The sequence below is a fragment of the Acinonyx jubatus genome, chromosome B3 (genome assembly GCF_027475565.1).
Source record: "Acinonyx jubatus isolate Ajub_Pintada_27869175 chromosome B3, VMU_Ajub_asm_v1.0, whole genome shotgun sequence".
NCBI lineage: Eukaryota > Metazoa > Chordata > Mammalia > Carnivora > Felidae > Acinonyx > Acinonyx jubatus.
Window position 1 is genome coordinate 115,283,249 of NC_069386.1, and position 22,623 is coordinate 115,305,871.

The 22,623-nt window shown below is 44.7% G+C and overlaps 1 protein-coding gene and 1 long non-coding RNA gene across 11 annotated transcripts in view; both read left to right on the forward strand.

Annotated features, from left to right (window-relative positions):
* RGS6 (regulator of G protein signaling 6) overlaps positions 1–22,623 on the forward strand; it is a 560,843-nt gene that overhangs the window by 303,231 nt on the left and 234,989 nt on the right. The window lies entirely within an intron of this gene.
* Positions 7,808–12,174, forward strand: LOC128316071 (uncharacterized). Its single transcript, XR_008299503.1, has 2 exons — positions 7,808–8,010; positions 8,197–12,174. It is a non-coding gene; the product is annotated as an uncharacterized LOC128316071 (long non-coding RNA).

Below are 22,623 nucleotides of genomic sequence, written 5' to 3' on the forward strand. Positions count from 1 at the left end.
TCACAATTGCTTCAACATTACCTTTAGATATAGTAAGCACTGGTTTGTGAATGACTGTAACGGTTTTAGCTAAACTCATTTTCTTTTCTTTTAATGTTTATATATTTACTTGAGAGAGAGAGAGAGAGAGAGAGAGAGAGAGAGCAGGTGAGAGGCAGAGGGAGAGGGAGACAGAATCCCAGGCAGGCTCCACACTGTCCGTGCAGAGCCCAATGCAGGGCTTGAACTCACAAACCATAAGTTCATGACCTGAACTGAAACTGAGAGTCAGACACTTACCTGACTGAGCCACCTAGGCACCTCTAAATTCATTTTCTTAGTCTGTAGTTACACAAAATAGAGCAATAGTCACGGTGGGGGGAGGCAGGTGATCCTTAAAATACACTGACACGAAAAGGTTGAAACCACCAATGCCCCCATCGCCTCTTTTTATAGAAGAGAACTCTGACGTTCACAGCAAGATAATGATTTATTCTAGATCCACTGCTTATTAACTCTTGGTCCTGGGTTTTTTCACAGCACTGACTTGACTTTAGCACAGTGACTTCTTAATGTCTTGTGCCAGCCATTGCTGGCACAAACTCTCACATGTAGGGATGGTTAATGGTGTTATTGTTCCTGATCACTGTTCCTTCTTTGTAAGAGTATTACCTGTCCCTGTAGTAGGCAGGTAACTGACAGCGCCTCCTTGTGGTGGGAAGTACACTTCTATATCCAGTGGTGTCCAGCTGGGCTGTATTACTTTCTCTGGCCAATAAAATGTGAGCCAAGCTGATATAACTATGCACATCTACGCTTAAGCTTTAAGAGCCATTGTGGTGGGGCACCTGGGTGGCTCAGTCGGTTAAGCATCTAACTTCGGTGCAGGTCACGATCTCACAGTTCGTGCGTTTGAGCCCCGCATGGGGCTCTGTGCTGACAGCCTAGAGCCTGCTTCGGATTCTGTATCTCTCTCTTCTCTCTGCACCTCCCCAACTCACACTGTATCTCTCTCTCAAAAATAAACATTAAAAAAAATTTTTTTTTAAAGAGCCATTGTGGGATTAAGCTATATTATTTTACCTCTGTCATGCAAATGGCGTATTGTAATAGGGAATACTATACCAGCCTGTAAAGAAGACGCGAATCAGAGTCACAGCCTGCCCACACTGACATGTAATGTGAATGAGAGAGAAATCTTTGTTTTGGTAAACCGTGTAATAGGATGTTGGTTACTGCAGCATAACCTAGTGAGAGCTAATTACTACAGTGGGCAAGAGGGCCACAATTTTGCTCTTAAAGGACCAGATAGCAGCCATTTCAGGCTGTGGACCATATACAGTTTCTGTCATGACAACTTAACTCTGTGGCAAACGTAGCCACAGACATAAGTAACCAAACGGGTGTGGCTGTGTTATAACAAAACTTTATTTATGGGGCGCCTGGGTGACTCAGTCAGTTGAGCATCCGACTGCGACTCAAGGTCACGATGTTGTGGTTTGTGGGTTCGAGCCCCGTGTCGGGCTCTGTGCTATCAGTTCAAGCCTGGAGCCTGCTTCGGATTCTGTGTCTCCCTCTCTGCCCCTCCCCCACTCACTCTCCATCTCTCTCTCTCTCTCTCTCTCTCTCTCTCTCTCTCTGTCTCTGTCTCAAAAGTAAATAAACATTAAAAAAATTTTTTTAAACCCTTTGTTTACAAACACGGGTGGCTGTAGGTTGCCACAGCCCCTGCAGTAGGATTTTATTTCCCTCCCTCCTTGAGGTTGGATATGGTCCGTGAAGTTGGATGTGACACCTGCTTTGGCTAGTAGAATGGAAGCCATTTTAAGAACTAGTTCATGAAGCATCTTCTCTGTCAGCCTGAGTCTTGAGAAAGAATATTAGAAAGCTGAGTGCCAGCCAACCCATGGGAGGTATGTAGAATGACTCTTAGAAGCAAACCTCATTGTTTTAACCCACTTCAAAATTTGGGGGGCATTTGTTGCCAGAGCATCACCTAGCCTATATTTACAGATACAGGTCTATCTAGCATTATGTTTTCGAGGACTCCCGCTCACTGCCATTCCAGTGGATCCTATGTGGCATTCCACATGATTGACTTCTTTATAGCGTTTGACTTGTTGATCATAACGATAGAATGTACTTAAATGAGGTTTTGAGTGTAGGGGGAGGATTGTTCTATTGAACCAAACAACCACAAATATTTTACAAAGAGTCCAATTACTCGAATGAGCTCTTGAGTATAGACACATCTGAAGAAATTTTTAAGTCCGATTTGCGATAGATAAAATCTGTTAGCAGTTTGATTCACAAGGCCAGTCTTTAGAAAAGCACAAATTAGAGACTGTCATACTTTTTCTCTGGTGTGTAAAGGTTAATTATCAAACTCCTGGTTGGTGACAAAAACACGAGTTCACGAAAGTCATTACATTACATACCCAGAAGCATAGTTCTTCAACACCATCAAGTCTAGGCTAATCGTGTGATGGTCTGCTCAGACCTGTGGCTTCCTTTGTGCTATCCCTTTTCGTGTAGAGTCCTGTCTGCTTCTTGTGGTACATACAGGAGTGCTGTCCTTTCCACAGGCCCTGTCCTTCTCCCAGGTCCGGTTAATTGCTTCTCTGTGGAACATGTCAACCAGCAGCCTTAAATGGTTATCCAATTTGAGCTTGCCAGAAACCCCTTTGCACCTACTCTGTGATCTCCACTGTTATCTCTGGAAAATTCCCAGTTTACCAGGGGCTCTTTGCTTCCCTTCGTTATGCCCACGGGAGAACAAATCAGAGGGAAGCAGCAATCTCTGTGTGTCTCAAACTACAAGTCCTGGGTGGAGGAACAGAGTGAAAGGTAAAATCCCTTTGTGGCCCAGAGAACACCCGGTCCCTGTGCACCAATCACTCACTGTGGGTCTGGGCTTGTGGGCACCGTGACCGTGGCTCACACTTTTCGGACATTCCCCACAGCATCACCTACGGCTAGTCTTAAGAGTTTTTGCTTTTAGTGAAAGGTAATAGATTAGTGTTTTAATCATATTACCTTGGGTGGGGTATAGTGAGGCCAGATGCAGATCAAGAGAGAGAAACTGGAGATTTACGGTTTTGTTACAGCTCCCTAGGGAGAACAGAGCATACCACATAGAGCCACTCGGGGGAAGCTCCAGGGTTGATCACCAAGCAGAGTGGGGTAGGGAAGAGTGTGCAAGCCTGTTTATTGTGGTTTCCACAGGAAGAGAAAGATAACGCAGAGCAAACAGGTGTAGGATTCACGAATTTCAATAATTTCAGCAGACTCTGGGGCAAAGGGGCTATTCTGACATCTGGTACTTGGCCCAGGGTGATTAGGGTGGAGGCACAGTGGCCCATGATGTAAGAGCCCCATAGCGGAGGTGGTTGGGGGTGTGGACTTACCTGGAGACTCAAGAATGGGAACTGACTGGTCATTAGCCTGGGCCTCAAAACTGGGTCAAGACAGAGCACACACGTGCGCGCGCGCACACACACACACACACACACACACACACACACACACACACTATAATACAAGTAGAAGAGACACCATAATTCTGGAGTCCTGCTACCTGCCACAGTCATTCCATACTGTTTTGTTGCATCTAGTAAGAGTGTAATTAGTAGGTATTTGACTGAAATCTGTGTTTCTTTAGAAGGAGTTTCTTTTTTTTCTTTTAGGTGAGAGTTTTAATTTTTTTTTTTTTTGCTTTTTTAGCGCTTATTTATTTTTGAAAGAGAGAGAGAGAGAGTGTGTGTGTGAGCAGGGAAGGGGCAGAGAGAAAGGGAAACACAGAATCTGAAGCAGGCTCCAGGCTCAGAGCTGTCAGCACAGAGCCCGACTTGGGGCTCAAACCCACGAACTGTGAGATCATGACCTGAGCCAAAGTTGGATGCTTAACCAACTGAACCACCCAGGTGCCCCAAGAGTTTTATTTATTTATTTATTTTATTTATTTTTTTTTTCGAGAGAGAGCGTGTGCACACATGAGCAGGGGAGGGACAGAGAGAGAGAGGGAGAGAGAGAGAATCCCAAGCAGGCTCTACACCCAGGGTGGAGCCTGCCACGGGGCTCAGTCTCACAACTGTGCGATCCTAATGTGAGCCGAAACTGAGAGTCAGACGCTTAGCTGACTGAGCCACCCAGGTGCCCCTTGATAGAGGTTCTGAATTTATTTCCTCATTGGTTCCCAGAGATGGACAGAGACACATGGACATCTTAGGCCGGTAGAAGAAGGGGGTACTCACATTCTTTATTCAGCTGATATTTTTTCGTGAAGCCTTCAAAGAAGCTGATTTTCTGTTCTAAAATTTCCATAGTCCTTTCTTTATGTTTGAAATAACTATCATATATACTATATATAAAAGAGAATTTTTCCTTATTTGTATAACTTTTATTCCCAGTTCACATTCTCTACCCTTCCTTATTAAATAGAATTAGTTGCATACATTTACTAGGGATAGAAATAACTAATAATTTACAAGGCAAATCTGATTCAAACATGTATATTTTTTCCTGGTTCTTATGTCAGTAAAATGTTTCTCCTTTTTTTTTTTTTTTGGTAGCTTTTCTTTGCAATTTCTTTTGTGACTTTGGAAACATACAACATCTTTTGACAAATATTAAATGTTTTCCAATTTAAATAGTACACCACTTCATTTTCGTAAACAGTATCGTGCTATGCTTTATTCCGTTTTAGAATTTCATTTGAACAGCACCAACAACTACAGGCAGCTGTCAACTTATTGGTGTTGGGCTTGGGGCAAGGTCTGTAACAGTACTCCGTAACATAAGCGTGTACCCCCAAGAGGTGTCGCAGAGATGAGCTGACACCAGCAAGAGAACTACATCTTAAAAATGTTCACATGATGATGTTTTCTACTTCAGTGGGAGTTTTGCCAGTGATGTTAGAAGTTGCTATGGAGGGGTGCCTGGCTGGCTTGGTCGGTTGAACGTCTGACTCCTGGTTTTGGCTCAAGTCATGATCTTACAGTTCATGGGATCAAGCCCCATGATGGGCTATGTGCCTGCTTGGGATTATCTCTCTCTCGCTCTCGCTCTCGCTCTCTTTCTCTCAAAATAAATAAACTTAAAAAAAGTCGCCATGGAAACCAGAATTAGCTGGCACTATATCTTTTATTTGTTCAGTGACGCTGTAATGCCCCTCATGGATTTTCACCCAGGTAGTTATTAGACCGACAACATGTCCTGAAAGGAGTAGTTTTTGAACTGTGTTCTGTGGAACCCTAGGATTCTTCTAAATTACTTTAGAGGTCCCGCTAAGCATCTGGATCACTTTGAGGCAGACTCATTAATGAGACAATAGCTGAGAGTAGCCCTGAGGGTTGGCCACCCTGGAGGAGAGAGTGGAGGGGTCAGGCTGTCTTTACAACAGCTCTGGTCCAAAAAGGACAGCCCACCCGGGGCCAGCCCCCAAGCCCCGTTCCCAGTAATCACCCAGCCACAAAGTACTGGGGGTGCACGCAGTATTTGGAAAAAAGAGGTTTACTGCTTCAAAGGTTTGAAAAACACAGCTCGAGCATTGTTTACGAGGAAAGAAACAAAGAGTAAGAACAATACTGAATTTGAACAACTAATACCTTAAGACTGGGAACATCCTGTGCTCTTAGACAGTTATAATTTAATCCAAATACAGTGGAACCACACTGTAATTCAATTCGAGGCAAAGAACAGAGTTTTGTACACAGCTGATTCATTTTGGAACATTCTCTGGGGATTTGGTTACAGAAAAGTGCAAAGGACTTCTTTGTGTTCATTCACCCTAAAGCTGCCCCATGGCCCCAGTTTTAGAGACAGCAAGGGCGTTTTGAGGACATCCCACTTTATTTTCACAAGGCTCATTTGGGTTGCCCTGATACGATGTGCCCACATGCTATGTTTGGCCTGATTCTATAGCTTGGTTCTCAAACGAGGTCTGGCCATTAATTTGTCGTAGTTGTTACACAGAGCATTTTAACACCTTCAGAAGGGGCTTGTTGCATACGCTGAACCGCTTCAGGGGGCACCATTGTCTTGTGACCACACTGTGCTCTAGGGAACCGTTCCCCTTCACAATACAGTGGCTTTGGGCGAGGCCTTGTCCCGCTCCTACACTCTCGATGCCTGGGTTACACCTGAGTTTGAGACCTCTGCTGGGTGGTTGTATTGTTTGGAATAGTCAGTAGAGCCTTTGACGTGGAGCCGGAGCAGATGAGGTCACAAACTAGCAGCCTACAGAGGTCAGCATTTGTGGGGGTTTTGTTTTGTTTTGGCTTGATGTTTAAAATTTTGATTCAGGGGACGCCTGGGGGGCTCAGTCGGTTAAGCGTCTAACTCTTGATTTCAGCGTCTGGCTCTTGATTTCAGCTCAGGTCATGATCTCACAGCTTGTGAGATCAAGCCCTGCATTGAGCTCTACGCTGACAGTGTGGAGCCTGCTTGGGATTCTCTCCCCCTCCCCCGGTGCCCCTCCCCTGCTCACTCTATCTCTCAAAATAAATAAACTTTAAAAAATGTTTTTGATTGTACCAATTTGATTCAAAATCAATTCGATTCAATAAAATGTTAGTAGATTTCACTGTAAATGAAATTTTACATTTTCTTAAAAAAAAAATTAGACAATTAGATAACTTTGGAACTACATGTCCAAGTTAGTTGGCCCTGAATAGCAGTACTCCGTTTCATGTAGCCTGTGATTTCTTTCTTTTTTTTAATTTTTTTTTTCACATTTACTTATTTTTGAGAGAGAGACAGAGAAAGAGACAGAGTATGAGCGGGGGAGGGGTAGAGAGAGAGGGAGACACAGAATCCGAGGCAGGCTCCAGGCTCTGAACTGTCAGCACAGAGCCTGACGCGGGGTTCGAACTCACAAACCGGGAGATCATGACCTGAGTCAAAGTTGGACGCTTAACCAATGGAGCCACTCAGGTGCCCCTGTAGCGTGTGATTTCAAGTTTACCGCAGTCCCCACTATTCCCTACTGTTGCTCCCTACTTTACATTACCTGCTTGGTAACTTAGGCATCTGATTTCGGGACTCATTTTATAACATCCTTGTTGTAGGCTTAGCAATTATCTTATCCCTGAGAGGATTGATTAAGAAAATATATCTGGAAATGACAGCATGTTATGCAACATTATAATACAACAGAAGTGTAGAATATTTTCATTGTTAGTCCTCTGAAATCAGGTCACTCACTGATGGTTAAAGAAAAAAACATAATGAACAAGAATTTGAAATAGCTAATTAAAACAACTTCAAGAAAGAGGTAAATTTCCCGAAGTACTCTGCTTCTAGCAAGTAGCTTACCCAGGGCGTCTGTCCCATTTGTTTTTAAGTCAAATAAAAATTTAAGAATACCTCACTTAAGGGGTGCCTGGGTGGCTCAGTCAGTAAAGCGTATGACTCTTGATTTTGGCTCAGGTCATGATCTCACGGTTTGTGAGATCAAGCTCATGACGACAGCATGGAGCCTGCTTTGGATTCTCTCTCTCTGCCATCCCCTGCTCGTGTACCCTTTCTCAAAATAAATAAACTTAAAAAAAAAAGAATATTTCACTTAAATATTTACATAGCTGTATATTTTAATCAGAAAACAGTATTACAGCAAAGGCATGTTTTATGTAGGCCTTTACATGTACAAAGTAGGATTATTGTGCTCTTTTATTTTTTTTTTTTAATTTTTTTTGATGTTTATTTGTTTTTGAGACAGAGAGAGACAGAGCATGAACGGGGGAGGGTCAGAGAGAAAGGGAGACACAGAATCGGAAACAGGCTCCAGGCTCTGAGCTGTCAGCACAGAGCCCGACATGGGGCTCGAACTCACAGACCGTGAGATCACGACCTGAGCCTAAGTCCGATGCCTAACCGACTGAGCCATCCAGGCGCCCCTCTTGTGCTCTCTTACAGGGTCATTCCTGTTAGAGAACAGGTCATTCCTGTCGGATAAAAATCCCTGTAAGCCTGGTGTTTTAGTCAAGGTGCACTTCTGGCTCGTTGAGTTTGGTAACGTGTTTTCAACACCGAGTAGCTAATTTTCCAGCAACATAGTTTGAAATGAGGATGTTGAATGGGATAGTTTTAATTATCAGAAGGAATTCATACTCCAAAGTTGAAAACGAGTGACAATTATCTCATGTTCTAAAATGGGGTGCTAGACATGGCTGTGGAGTGTTTCATAAAAGATGTCAAAACCAGTCCAGTGACTACCAGTCCTATCTCAGCTCTAGCCTGCATTAGAGAGGACCAGTGACTCACACAGAGATATAGACAGCCATCTCTGTAAGGAGCTGTGGGCTTTGTAAAGAGGGCGGGGCATTTCCCTCCCGTTGCCATGGAGAGAGGTGTGGCACACTAAGGGGGAGGTTCTCTACTCTGGAGACTGGGGTCCTGGCTCCAGCGGCAACAATTCCACTCCCCAGGCAGATACCTGCTGAGCTGCCTCCAGCTGGGCAGAGTGGAGCACAGTGAAGACAAGCGGGTGGGGGGGGGGGGTTGTAAATATAGAAACAGGTGCCTGCTTCCCACATAGAGAATTTGGTAGCTGGGAGGTTGCTAAAGCAGCCCATGAAAATGAGGCAAGGAGACAGGTGTCAGTAGTGGCAAGCTCAGCTTCCATTTGGCACAGAAAAAAAAAAAATGTGTGTCCTCCTTGAGTCCAGAACACTGGACAGGTAGAGAGTTTGAGCAGTTACTGCTAGTTCTTTGCCTGAGAAGTAGAACTTTTGGGGTGAGATGGCCCAGGCAGTGGACCCAGACTGTGATATGCATGGTGCATGCTGATGTAGGAGATTGTGTGTGTGTGTGTGTGTGTGTGTGTGTGTGTGTGTGTGTGTGCGCACATGCACAAATGGGGTTGGGGAGATGGCTCATAAAAGGCCGGTCAAATGGTTGTTCAACCATAGTAGGGCACTAGGCGTGGGCAGTCCCCTGTGGGGCTCTGAAGAATCTACAAATGTAAGTTTCCCATGAAAGTTCCAGCACGTGACTGCCTCACACAGCCAACTTTGACAGCCAAGAGACAATTGCAAACAGCACAAGCTGATGTAGAAAGATAGCCCCCACTCCACTGATGTCTTTCTCCTTGTGTTGACCCTAGAGGAGCAACGAGCAGCCGGGTGATAGTGAGGAGCAGTGAGCAAAAGGAAAGGTCACTGCAGGTCACACAAGATGGGGCAGAAGGAGAGAAGCTTTGAATTGGCGGAGATTGAAATTTTGATATGAGATCACTAGACCTTTAATAAATGAAGGAATCGTGGAGCGCCTGGGTAGCTCAGTCGGTTCAGCATCCAACTTCGGCTCAGGTCATGATGTCACAGTTAGCGAGTTTAAAGCCCCACGTCTGGCTCTGCACTGACAGCTTGGAGCCTGCTTCAGATTCTGTGTCTCGCTCCTCTCTCTCTGCCCCTCCCCAACTCATGCTCTGTCTGTCTCTCTCTCTCAAAAATAAATAAACATTAAAAAAAAATTTTACAAATGAATGAATCCTAATTTCCACAAATAAGACTGTTCCTACAAATGAAAGTGATTGAAAATCTGCAAGGTCTTCCTGAGAATCTGTCTAGCCATGGGAAGGGAGAGTCAACAAAATATGCCACACATAGTGATGAGAGAAACACGAAACCATATCCTTAAATCCCTGTCATTCAATAAGCCAGTTTCCAACCCCATAGAGTACCGATGAGAATACCCCATAGAACATTTGATGAGATTCTAAAATGAATCCTTTGCAAATAAGGACGCCTCTTCCCTTACCATCTTCTGTATCTTATAACAAGCTTGTTTGGGTTTTTCTTGTCTAAAACCGAAGTCTCTGTAGCCAAAAAAATCAAAATCATCCTCTTCTAAGCTTTACTTGCAAACATTGCTTCTTACAGTTGAATTAAAGCAAATTGTCTTCATTAATTAGTGTCAAAGGTGAATTTATTCTGGAGGTTTGTTTTGAGTCATGAGACATAATGCATTTAAAACGCTATTTCGATTTTGAGCTTCAATCATGGTGATTTCAAGTGAGGTTATTAAATCACTGTAACTTTTGAAGAAAACATGAAAAAATTAACCTCACGTCTCTTAGCTTGCTTCCTTTATTATGTTAGAGTCACTTGTGCCTGCTAGCATTTCCAGTTTGGGGAAGGCAGGCTCTAGGTTCGGCTTATCCTCATGATGGCGTTTCCTTTTGAAGGGTGTTGGCGGTGGAGAAAGCAGGACTGAAGGTGAGCCTCACAGTGGGACACCTTCTGTTGGCTCCCTCAGAAACTTCACAGGGAGTGTGTCATAGGGAGGCTGCTCAGGCGGCCATAACCAAAGACCACAGACCAGATGGCTTAAACAATAGACATTTATTTCCTCACAGTTCTGCAGTCTGGGAGTCCAAGATCAAGGTGCCGTCAGGGTTGGTTTCTGGTGATGGTATCCTTCTTGGCTTGTACATGGCCACCTTCTTGCTGTGTCCTCACATGGCCTCTTCTCTGTACAAGGGGAGAGAGAGAGAGAGAGAGAGCGAGAGCGAGCTCTGAGCTCTCTTCCTCTTCTTATAAGGACACTAGCATTACTGAATCAGGGCTCCGCCCTGTGACCTCATTTAACCTTAATTACCTCCCTAAAGGCCCTGTCACCAAATAGTCCCATTGAGGATTAGGGCTTCAATCTATGAATTCAAAATATGAAAAGACGTATTTCAGTCCCTAACAGGGAGGAAGGAAGAAATTATTTTAAAGTTTTCTTAAAGTTGACATTTCTGAAAAAAACATATTTAATTTCCAAATTTAGAAGACTTTTAGAGCCAATTGCCTGCAGAATTTCTTTCACAAGTGACTGAAACCCAGCTCAAATAAGCCAAAGCAAAACTGGACATCTTTTGGCTCACACAGCAGATGGTAGGGGGTCAAATACGTTAGCCACAGCTGGATCCAGGGGTTCACATCATCAGGTCTCTCTGTCCCCTTTCCCGCTGTGTTTGGCTTCTTCTTCAGATGGGTCCTCTCCCTTGGTGGCATTGATGACTTGGGGCTCCAGGGTGACCTGGTTCTGGATTGGCATTTGCGACTCTAACAGGAGAGACACTCTCTCCCAAGGGTCAACTCTGATTGCCCCTGTGTGCGGTGGGGATACTTTCTGGCGGCCTGGACGCTTGCAGTTATGGGCTGGCAGCCCCAGCAGATGGGGAAGGACCTACTCTCAAACAGAAGACTCTGGGCAGATTGAACTTTAAGATGTGCCACAGTCTTCCCCTTCTAAGTTCCTGAGATGAGACCATTTCTTTGTACTTTGTAACTTCTATAATTTTATAAGTAATGGTTCAGAGAAGGTTCAAGTTCATCTTTATCACACTCGGAGAGCTTCTATTTTAAGGTCATTAGGGTCTTTTGGAAAGCCGGTTGGTACCATGTTGACCTTTGCAGGTATCTCTCTGCAGACCCTTCAGGCCGCCTGACCTTGTCACCATCGGCAGATTTGGCTGTGGCTTCTTTGCTATGCGCAGGCTCTCTACAGATGACCTTAATCTCTGCCCTGCTCCTCAAACTTTCCCTTCTCTGCTCCCTTCTGCACACCCAGTCAGCCCACACCTGTGGGTTCGGGTGTCTGATGCCTCATCCAAAATTCTCGGGCTGAGAATATTTCCAATTTTAGAAGGACCACGCTGTACGTATACTGGATACTGACATTCCCAGCAGGGTCTGGGGTAGCAGCCAGAAACCCAGCTCCTTAACACTTCTGCAGGGCAACAATGAATGTTGACACTAGGTGGGAATAAAGGAGGAAGTCTATAGTGGCCTTACATCAGTCAGGTCAGGTCAGGCATGGTCACCAAGTAAGTTACAAGAGATTTGTTTTCAGGGCTCTTTGTATTTCAGATTTGTGAATAAGGGATCCTGGACCAATACTGGCTTGTGTATGGTAGGTGCTCATGAATGCTTTGTTGAGTCTCACTCACTATGACTTGTATCTGTGAAATTTAAAACTTAAGAAACATTTATGGGGCACCTGGGTGGCTCAGTCAGTTAAGGGTCTGACTTCAGCTCAGGTCATAATCTTGCAGTTAGTGAGTTCGAGCTCCTCATCAGGCTTTGTGCTGACAGCTCAGAGCCTGGAACCTGCTTCAGGTTCTGTGTCTCCCTCTCTCTCTGCTCTTCCCCCACTTTCTCTCTCTCTCTCTCTCTCTCTCTCTCTCTCTCTCTCTCTCCCTCCCTCCCCTCCCTCCCTCCCTCTATCTCTCAAAAACAAACATTAAAAAAACTTAAGAAACATTTTGACTTAACTACTGCACTTAAAGCAGCATTTTCCAATGTTTAAAGTATGTAAGTGTATCTGTGTGGGTAGATAACTATAAAGAAGCACAGACTTCGTGCCAGTGTCTTCACTTTGAGAGGTTCCTGGTGGGCAAGAGGTTAGAAAGCCACAAAACCTGAGATTAAAAGTTTTTATTGATTCACGTCTTTAAAGTTCATCCTGCTATCCAGGGGAGAGGAAAGCATTCTCACCAAAAATGTTATTACCAAGTGAAATGAGGTCAACACGAAACTAGTTCCTGACTCTCTTCTTCAACCCTTCTGGGGTTTTCACAAAAAGATTTTCCAAATCTTTTGTCTTTGAGCACAGAAATTAGAGAGCACTCTTACCAGGAGTGAAAGCAATTCAAGCATCCAAAGCTAAATTAGTTTACCACTTGGAACCATGAAGTTCAAGAGAATTTTCAAGTTTGCAACATTTGGTCTCTACCAGGGAGATGCAAAGGGCAGAATCAGTTCTACTTTTGTTCGTGTTCCTGCCAGCTTGTGTCAACCATTTACCATCACGATGTCTCAGTTGTCCCATCTGTCAGCTCGAAGAGTCTTTGATGTATTTCAACATATCATGTTTTTAAGAACTTCTCAACACTACATTCTGGTTCTTGGCAACTGTCATGGATGGATTTGATGCACCTCACCCTGATGCCTGCCAGGAGGGAGCTGGAAGAAGGGCTTAGAGAATCTTATCGTAAATCCGCATGATGAACACATACATGCTGCCATCAGTGTGTGAGAATGGGATTAGGGGTATCTGTCTTACTAGGACTACGGGAATTTACTTTTCAAGTACTCTATATGAGGACTTGGGGGTTGGCCAAGTGCGTGTGGTATGTCCTAATCTGGAAAACACTTTGGGGTTGGCAAAATCGGTGGTGTTTTAAAAACATGGTTGCTGGGGCACCTGGGTGGCTCAGTCGGTTGGGCGTCCGACTTCGGCTCAGGTCATGATCTCACGGTTCGTGAGTTCGAACCCCGCATCGGGCCGTGTGCTGACAGCTCAGAGCCTGGAGCCTGCTTCAGATTCTGTGTCTCCCTCTCTCTCTGTCTCTCTGCCCCTACCCTGCTCGCACTCTCTCTCTCTCTCTCAAAAATAAATAAACACTAAAAAAATTTTGTTTAATAAAATAAACAAACAAATAAATAAATAAAAACATGGTTGGTTAGGATAGTGGCACAAGACTTGGCACCCTTGCATAAATGAGGCATCATCAGAAATCTGGCAAGCCAAGGAAGTCTCAGCAGAGAAGCATGTCTGGTCTGAGCGCACTCAGCCTGTGTCTCTGTCCCCACTTCATGGGGAATCTGCCCCCTGGTTCAGCCACAGGCCTGGTGGTTCAAATGGAACATTGCCAGTTGGATGCTGGTCAGGGTACCAGTGGGCAGAGAAAGCCTTTTGGGAATTACTTGCCTGTACAAAGCCTCCCTTTCCTGTTTGACCCAGCCTCCAGTTTCTCTCCTTCCTACACCTTTCCTTAATGAGTCCAGCCCACATTGACCTTTTGGTTATCTGAATTTTAGTCTTACCATTTTGGGGGGGGGGTAGGGGGTCGAGGGGAGTACATCTCTTCTACTTATCTACGCTAGGCAACAAACTACCCCCACATTTAATGGCTTAAAATAGTTAACATTTCATCCTATCCTATCTTATGGTTTTGTGGATCAGGAATTCTTGCAGAGCCGATCTAGGAGATTGTTTTGCACCTTGTAGCAGCAATTGAGGTCAGTCAGTGGCTTCGGTTGGCAGATAGGTGATCTGGAGAATTCTAGACAACTCCATTCACATGCCTGGTGCCTTGGTGGGGATGGCTGGAAGGTGTGCTCAGGTGGACTGCCCATTCGAACACCTACGCCTACACTTGGTAGCCTCAGACTGTTTGCATGGCAAGTGGCTTTCCCAAGGGTGACAATTTCCACAGAAAGGAAGTGGAAACTACAGGTCTCCTAAGCCTGGGACCAGAGTCACTTCTGCCATATTCTAATGGTCAAGCAGTTACAAAGCCCTCCCGGTTTTTAAGGAAGAGAAACTAGACCCCACCTCTTACTGGATGGTAAAAGCACAGTTGCCTGCCATCTTTAATCGACCACACTTGCCCTCTACATTATCCAACCTTTTTCAATACTGTGCTGCTTTCTCCAAATTAGATGGTCCCATAAGTTTTTGGTACGTAGGGCAGGATTCAAGAAATATTCATTGAAATGAAAAGAGTTAGAAGAGAGAAAATGTCTGCCTCTGATCACTTTCTCCAATAGATGTCAGGGCTTTGTGGAGCAATTTGGGGGTAGTTCTTCTAATCTCATAGTATAGGGCTCAGAACAAGGCTGACAGTCATTTCTGGATTTCTTCCCAGGTATAGCAGGTTGGGGGAGATGAGGCACTGCTCTTTCTACCCAGGACTTAACCACATCCAGGCTGAGCCAGAGAGCAGTCCTCACTGTCTGTCTGCATGAAGACTCATTTACCCCCCAGGTCATAGTACTTTAGATCAGGGGCCAGCCAACTGTGGCCCACAGGCCAGATCCAGTGTGCTTCCTATTTTTATACAGCCCATGAGCCGACTGGGTGCTGATGTGACAAAAGAGAAAAATGCAAACCATGGTGACACATATATTTTTTGTCATTCCAACTCCCCGGTGCAAATGACGTACTAAAAGTCAGAGAAGAAACTAATTACTTGGACTAGAAGAAGAAAGCAAGCCTTCTGTTGTTAGAATATTCCTAACATTTGAATCTCTTCTTTCAGCCCACGTAGATTAGTGATTCTTAATATAAGCAAAAAAAAAAAGGTATTTTTTCTCTCCATAGCCAATTAATTTCTACCCTGAAGCATGGAATATGATTATTTCTGTCATTATCTTAGTTTCCAGAGCCACTGATGATTCAGTGACATACATATCCACACACTCGCATACACTCTTCACCATTTATCAGAAAGATCTGACTTCACTTTCAGGAGTGATAATTTCCCCCTAATTATTTTACAAATGGTTATTAAAGTATTTATGTTTTATAAACTGAAATTTGCTGGCATTTAGGCTTGCCTTGTAGACTCTTATTCTTGTATCCGGGACATCGGAGAAGACACTCGTTCGAAATAGCCCACCCCAGTTCTGGTGAGCTCACCTTTCTGAAACTCTTCTAGTCCCCAGGGAGGCCCTCTCTTGTTAATATAAGAATGACAGGCTGGTGCCTGAAAGTGAGTTTTTTCCAAAGATATGGTATTGGGAGTTTTCTGTGCTCCTCTTTCCCTCTTATGTGCTATTTTTTTTCTTTTAAATTCCATAGCAATTTTTAACAACCTCCCCGCCGGTTTGATAGGCAATGAACTTTCTGTCATGGGTGGTTTCCACCTGAGGGAAATGGAATAGCATACCCCACGATATTGTTCTTACTTCCTCCCACTCTCCATTACAAATCAAGGAGAATGAGGTTGCATCCGTGTGCTTGACACAGGCTCTGTAGCATATGATTTTTCAGTCACTTTCACCTGAAATAGGATTTCATTCACCAGTTCCTATAAGTTGCTTGTGACTTCTAATAGACTTTGCAACCATTATTCATTTACCCTTGGCTCAGAAAGAGAAAGATTTGGAGTAAGGAAGAATGAATGGTCAGGAGAGGGGACATGGGTCTGCAGAGAAGCCATGCCAGAATCTCTCCCTACAGGCTACAACAGCCTTTGGTGTCCCATGCTTTATGCCAGGAAAGATGGCACCTTGCACATTTGCCAGTTGACTCTTACAGCAATTCTGGAAAGGAAATAGACATTACTGAATACAGAGGGGGAAGCTGAGACTCAGAGAGGCTAAGTGGTTTGCCCAGTGATATACAGCTGGTAAGTGTACCTGGTCTTCCTGTCACAATACACGCTTCTTCAGCCTTCTCCGTTTTGGTAAATGGCAAGGTCATCTTTCCAGATGCTCATGTTGAACACCTTGCTGGGACTCTATTTCTCCTGTATTTCTCTTGCATCCTTCTTTTAGTCCAGTACTGAACCCCTGCAGACCCAGAATCTATCACCTCTGTCACTTCTGCCCTCTTCCAGGCCACCATGACCAATGCAATGTCCTTCTCCCTGGTCTCTCTGCTTCTGCCCATGCTCCCCTAGAGTCAGTTCCCAGCACACAGGCAGATAAATCAGACAGAACTCTTGAAGGGAAATCCCATTTCATTCCTAATAAAGCAAAAGTCAGTACAGGGACTGCAATCTGCCTCCTGACCCCCATTATCCCTCTGGCCTTATCTGCCATTATTGCCCACACTTGCTCACTCCACTTCAGTTACACTGGTTTCCTTGCTGCCTCTTGAATCATCAGGGCCTTTGCACTTGTCATTCCCTCTGCCTGGAACACTCTTATCGCAGGGAACTGCATGATTTAGTCCCTAACCTTATTTGTGCCATTGCTGAAATGATACTGTTTCAAAGACTATCCCATGTAAAAACCTTTCCCACTCCTTTCCCCACACCCAGAATTCCTGGGTCCTGGTACCTGCTTGAGTATTCTTCATAGCACTATTCATAACCTGCATACTGTGTATTTTCCTCATGCATTTGTTTATTGTCTGTCTCCTGCTGGAATGGAAGCTGCGTGAGGGTATTACTTCTGTCTGTGTCTTCGGTGCTGGGTCCCTAGTCCCTCGCCCCGTGCCTGCAACATAGTAGATGCTCAACAAACTTTAATGAGTGAATGAAGGAATTATTCAGTCTTAGGACCTGAAATCCAAGCCTCTCTGCTCTTTCCAAAAGCCCACCATGCTGCTGGTTAATTTTTGTATGCTTACATTGATAGAAAACACCTCATTTCAGGAAATAGCTGAAGAATGCATGTACAGAAGAGGAAATCAACCCTGATTTCTGAAATCCACCTGGACTTGACTGATTTCTTGATACAGAGTTTTCTCTGGGTTCTAGAGGATGCGTTTTCCAGATTTGCGGTGCCCTTGGGCTACAGATGTCATCTCTTTGGTCCTCAGCTTTCCTGTCTATAAAATATGCAAGTTGAGTAGATAATCATTACTCTTCTTTCACATGAAAAATGATCTCCTTCGATCTGTAGAGTTAAATGGAACAGTCTGATGCCTCGTTTGTGACACCTGTTTCTTAATGTATATCAAAGGCTCAAGCTCTCTGACAACCAGAACGACGTTTTCTTTCTCTTGATTTTTTTTATTTCCTCGCATTCCTCAATGTCACACCCTGTACTCCGTTGCATTCTATATGCTTTGTTGACACAACTGAAGACCAAATTCACTGAGTGCGGAGCTCACCCTCAGTGTGAATTCTATTGCTTGAGAAACTAGCTCTAAGGGAATAGTCCCTGTTGCCAACATCAGAGGTCGCTACACTTCTGTGCACCTATGTCTGCATCCACAGTCACCCTGATCAATAGATACTTCTGTTTGGTAAAGTTAACTTCACACAGAGATCAGCATTACAGGCTAGCAAGAAATATCAGAAATATACTGAAAAATCTTCATGCTGGGAGTCTTAGGGTTGGTGGGTTGGTGTGAGGTTATAAGTTCCAACGCCACCTTAAATGAAGGCATGAGTGTTGAGATATCACGGTGGCCTGATCAACATTGGTGGGCTATTGCTTATTAGAGGAAAGTGTGTATGGGAAATACCTTTCAGTGTCCCAAATCTGCAGCATCAAAGAAATTGAGGTGTTTGAAATATTGAAAAATGTTTTAAATCTTGATGGACCTCTAATTACTGTGATTCTGTTACGAATTTTTTTAATTTTTTTTTAACGTTTATTTATTTTTGAGACAGAGAGAGACAGAGCATGAACGGGGGAGGGTCAGAGAGAGGGAAGCACAGAATCTGAAACAGGCTCCAGGCTCTGAGCGGTCAGCACAGAGCCCAACGCGGGGCTCGAACTCACGGACCGCGAGATCATGACCTGAGCCGAAGTCAGACGCTTAACCGACTGAGCCACCCAGGCGCCCCTCTGTTACAATTTTTAATGTGAAGAGAGTCAGGTGTGTTTCAACGTCACAGTCACCACATTTTAGTAAGAACTGGTTCATTTTCCTTTATGTGTGAGATGTGAAATGAATGCATGTTATTATAACATGATTCTATGTATGATATTATATGACAGGACAGAATATTTTCTCCCTCCAAAGGAGCACTTCCTTAATTTGATAGAGAAAACACATGTTGAGAAGGGTTCATGCTTCAGCACTGCCTCTCTGTTTCCCTCTTCACCAACCCCCCAACATTTTACCTCAAGGAAGTGCTGCATACCTTTAATTTCATGCATCAGTACGGGCTTTGTCCCTGCTGTGTAAACTACTCTGTAAGGATATTAGAGGGTAAAAAGATGAAAGATACATGTCCTTCCCTCAGGAAGTTTACATTTTAGGGAAAGGAGAAAACAACAAGCCAGAATTTATAGCGGTATATAACACCTGTGCCAAAAACATTGCAAGCGAGGTGCTGTGAAAGGGGAACATTTGCGAGAGCTTTCTGGAGGAGGGGCTAGGAGGCACAGAGGAATGCAGACAATTTAGATCTGGTCCCCTTAGGCCACAGGCTCCTCTTCGCCTTCAAAACGCACTTAAATGTGCAAGATGTCAGCTCACTTGCAACTTTTCCACACCCAGCCATCATCTGTAACGAGGTTCGTGCCCACAGTGTTGGTCCGTGGAAAAGAAGGGGACTGGGTGACAGCCAGAACAAATGGAATCCTCTCGGGCAGGAAGAAAAAGAGGAAATGAAATGGCAAAATCGCAGGAACTGCCAATGGGAAAGGGTGGGAGAGGACAGGTGGCCAAGACGATGACGTGGTGTTCGTTGTCAACTGGGCAGTCTTTCAGATGTCACCAGAGGACACCGCCATAATTAGCATGCAACCAGACGCGCGCAGCGACTACACATTTTGGCTTGGTTGGCGGCGATCGTGGAGTCTTAAACAAAAGCAGTTTCAGCTGCAGAGCTGGTGCCAGGCTTTCAGAGAAAGAGAATAAATTAGGCTGCTATGACAAGCTGTTCCACTGCAGCAACAATAGTTTGGACTTCCAACACTGCCTATCAGCCAGGCCTGCAAATACATCTTCATTTGTTGCTGGGCAGTTGGGAAAGACGAGTCATTCAAGAACTTTATGATTTTTACCTTCCGTTCAGGCACACCTGACCCAGCCCTCATCGGCCACAAGAAACTGTAAAGACACCTAACGTGAGGCAAGATCCTCGTGTTTCTGTTCTGTGTGCGGTTGTGTTTGTTTGCTTGTTTGTTTGAGAACTGTAAAAAAAAGACACAGGGCATCCTATTGAAGCGTGCATTTCAGTTCTACAAGGGTTTACGGAACACCTCCTATGTGCCAAGCATTATACCGGTTCTTGGATGGAAAAGTTGTGGCTGGGAAACCTGTGCCTTTCGTTCAGGGTAACAACAGCACAAGAGAAGGAGCTTCAGCAATGTGTCCAGAAGGTCAGGAAAAGGAAATGTGGCGCGATGGAGGCAGTGAGAAACTAGTGTGTCCGTGCCCCTTGTTTCCATGGCAGGCGCCTGGTTCACACCTTGTCAACAGCCAAGGATCTGGTTGCAGAAATACGCCACTCCTTCCACGTAAGAGCACAGAGTTTTAACATGTGATGGATTTGTGTGGCGTCATTCCAACTTTGTACCAGATTTTTAGAGCAGCTATAACCAATTACTATAAACTTAGTGGCTTAAAACAACACAGATTTATTGTCTTATGGTTATGGAGGTCAGAAGTCTACCCTGGATCTCACTGGGTCAAGAGCCAGCAGCGGTGAGTTGAGTACTTGTCACATGGTATCATTCTGACCTTTTTTTTTTTTTTTGCCCCCTTCCACTTTTAAGGACTCTTGTAATTACACTGGGCTCACCTGGATAATCCAGGATAATCTCCCTATTTTAAGGACAGCTGACTAGCAATCTTAATTCTATCTGCAACCTTAATTCCCTTTTGCCATGTGACCTAACGTGTTCCTAGGTTCTAGGGATTAGGACATGGCCATATTTGGTGGGGGTGGAGCATTGTTTTGTCTACCACAAACTCATCTACCTTCCAAACCAACAACTGTGATCAGTTGGGTAACAGCTAGGGATACGCACTCTGGGCTCAGGAGAGAGGAGGGTTGCCTGGCCTTTGCCAAGTGTGGTCTCATCTCACCATACCCAACACATCTGAGGTTACTCATACAAGGGCAAAGGGACCAACAGCATATTATAAGGAAGCAGCACTTGCCTGGTCATCAGAAGACATGGATTTTAGTTTCCCTTCTGACAACAAGCTGCCTAGTTACAAATCATTGGACTTCTCTGGGCTCCCATTTTGTCCTCTATAAAATAAAGGTAGTGGATCAGATGTTCTCAAGTCCCCTTTCCATTTCTAGCTCTCCATGGCTCTTCACTAGGAAAATGAGAATGGCCAGAAGTTTCCTGTTGGAAATGCACTGCCATCATTAGAGCATCAAAATGCTAGAATAGTATACAAAAGTCTATCTGTATAGAACTCAGTGTCTGTACCCCTCCAGGATCCATCCCGTCATCCTGCCCCAATGACTGTAACGCATGGTAGCCACCCACAGTCTTTCTTTTCCCCTAAATTGGAAATTATGCCAAAAGAGCAATGCCAGTGAATTAGGTGGATTAGAGATAAAATCATGGCTCTATGGTTGAGACACGGCATTAAGAAAATCGACTTAGAGATGTGTGAGGTCACATATAATTGAAAGTGAGCATTTCAGAGTGAGAAGGTTGAGTCAGCCTTTCAAAGCTTGTATTACGGGTAAGAAACCTGAACCTAAAGAAATAATATGTATGTGGGTCATTAGATAGCCTCCTCCCTCAGACAACCTCCTCCCTCACTACCTTTTTCCCTTTAATCAAAGAACCATACATATGCAAGTAACTGGATCACCTCTTCTTCTCTCCCTTTTCCCCTTTAATCACAATGGAGAGGAAAGTTTCCAACCTAGCATTAAATTAGGTCAACAGCTAACCCAGCATGAGGATAGACGGCAGGAACAGCAAGTGGTATATACACAGGAAATAAACGACACTGTGCAGCCAGCATCGATAAGCTGTTGAATAGTGCAAGGGCCCTATTAAGATTTAAAGTAATAAAAGGTGTGAGGAAATATGGTTACCAGCAACTGATAAACATTCCTGCCTTATGGGTGTTCGTTTCACTTCCTGGCTTCTACTGCCTCCAGTATAATCTCTCCTGGTAACCTTTACCCCCCAGAGCCGGCATAAAGAACACCTAGGAAATGTCACCTTTGTAGTTGCTCAGAGAACAGCTTTGGGTGGCTGCAGGCAGACCTGAAAACATTAAGAGCGGCAGGTGCATGGAGTTGCATCCATTTGTGAAAGCTATCGTTGATTCAGCTTAAAGAGAACCTTGAACGGATTTTAGAAAAGTGTTGTCAGAAAGATGCATTGACCCCGGTACATGCAGATAGATGTGGAATTTCATCAGGAGTGTATATGGAAATGTGCCTGGCTGCAGAAGCACAGGTATTCTCTGCTCAACTATGCAGACGATTTGGAAACATTTACTGCTGCTGAACAGTGATGTTTCCTCACCATGGAACAGTGCTAAGATCGGACTCGGACTATCCACACAGTTGGTGGTAATGTCCAGATTGCTCCTGGAGACCTGGGGCGGGTGGTCATTGCTTCCCACGCCACCACCAGTTAGGCGTGTACCAGAGTCACTTCCCTCAGGCAAACCCGCAGTGGCCAAGACAATGGAGCAGGGGTGGTTCTAGGGCCAGTCCACAGTGGGTCCAGAAACATCTTTCCCCACAGACCTACAAAGGAGGATCATGCTCTTCTTGAGTCTATTAGTCTGACTCATCTCACCACCCAGTGGTGTAATTGGAAGTCAGGGGCATGTCCGTGAACCCTCAAACCGAGGCTGCATCCGAGGCTTGGGGGTTCTGCTCCCTGCATTGGTGACCATATGATTAAGGGCAGCTCAGCCCCCACCACCGGCACCGCTCCAGACTTTCCACTGCCTCCAGGACTGAACCTGAGGCTACAGGCATCTGGTCTCTTCAGGCCCAAGGCTTCCATGGAAGGCAAAATAATGGTCTCAAAGACGTCCATGTCTGAACGCCCAGAACCTGTGTATATATTTCCTCACTTGGCAAAAAGGGCTTTGCATATGTAAGTAAGTTAAGATCTTCAGTTAGGAAGGTTGCCCCAGATTATCTGCATGGGCACCATGTCATTAGTAAGGGGATGACAGAGGGTCCGAGGCCAGAGTGGTGCTACCACTGGCTCTAAAGAAGGGAAGGGGGGCGCTGCAAGGCAAAGAATGCAGAAAGCCTTTCAAAGCTGAGAAAAAGAAGGAAGTGAATTTTTGTCTGGA